The sequence below is a fragment of the Echinops telfairi genome, unplaced genomic scaffold (genome assembly GCF_000313985.2).
Source record: "Echinops telfairi isolate 266 unplaced genomic scaffold, ASM31398v2 ScPeMD7_2186;HRSCAF=2738, whole genome shotgun sequence".
Taxonomy (NCBI): domain Eukaryota; kingdom Metazoa; phylum Chordata; class Mammalia; order Afrosoricida; family Tenrecidae; genus Echinops; species Echinops telfairi.
In genome coordinates, this window is record NW_022106084.1 from 10,336,851 (window position 1) to 10,337,814 (window position 964).

Genomic DNA, 964 nt, shown 5'->3' on the forward strand with positions numbered 1-964 from the left:
TATATATATATATTTATATATATATAAAATGTTTCCTTAAGTCTGTTCCATCACACTGTTACCTTCCTTAACCATTAAACTCACATTCAAACTTTAGAAAATCTGTCTTTGAGCTATGAGGCTTAATGTTAATCGCACCAATTTTTTTTAATTTGATAAGAGAAATTATGTAATGAAGCAGTCAAATAATTAAAACTAATCTACAGAGGTGGAAAAAAGCTTAAGCACCACAATGGTTATATGCTAGCTCTGAACTCAAAGGTCAGACGTTCAAATCCAACATCTACTCTATGACAGTTAGATACGGCAGTCTGTGTTCATACTGGTTACATCTTTGGAAATCCAATGAGGACAGTTCTATTCTGTCCTGTAGGGTCTCTATGAAAACAAACTCAATGGTTACAGTTAGCTTTGTTGTTGTGTGTCTGGTTTTTATTTATTTAACATACATGAAAACACCAAATAGGAGCTGTTGCTTGTTTATCTATTTATCTATAAATGTTCAAAGCAAGTGTAAAGAAAAAGGTACTGAAAAGCATCACCTATCATGAAAAATATGTGAAGTTTTGAAATCCAGTTACCAATCCAATCAGAATCTTGCTAACAGAGAGAAATCGAAAGGCCTACGGCCCATTTTTCTAAATAAATTTTGATTGAAGTACTACACATTTTCTCATTTGCACATCAGGGACTGTGCCTGCTGTTAGTCTACAATGGCAGAGCTACAATGGTTGTAGGGACAGTGATGGTAAGGACCACAATGCATAACCCTTTACTATCTGCTCCCTTAAGAAAAAGTGTGATGACTCCTAATAAAGGGCATAGCTAAATTACTACTGTATTTACTGATTTTACACACACACACACACACACATATCCACATGTGTTGCAGAACAGGGCATAAAAAGAATGTAGTGACAGATTATATCTGCTACTGACTAATTTATCAAGCAGATAGGGGTGG

The 964-nt window shown here is 34.8% G+C and overlaps 1 protein-coding gene across 1 annotated transcript in view; it reads right to left on the reverse strand.

Annotated features, from left to right (window-relative positions):
• The window catches only part of INPP4B (inositol polyphosphate-4-phosphatase type II B), a 459,089-nt gene that overhangs the window by 241,367 nt on the left and 216,758 nt on the right, over positions 1–964 (reverse strand). The gene's annotated exons all lie outside the window — the stretch shown is intronic.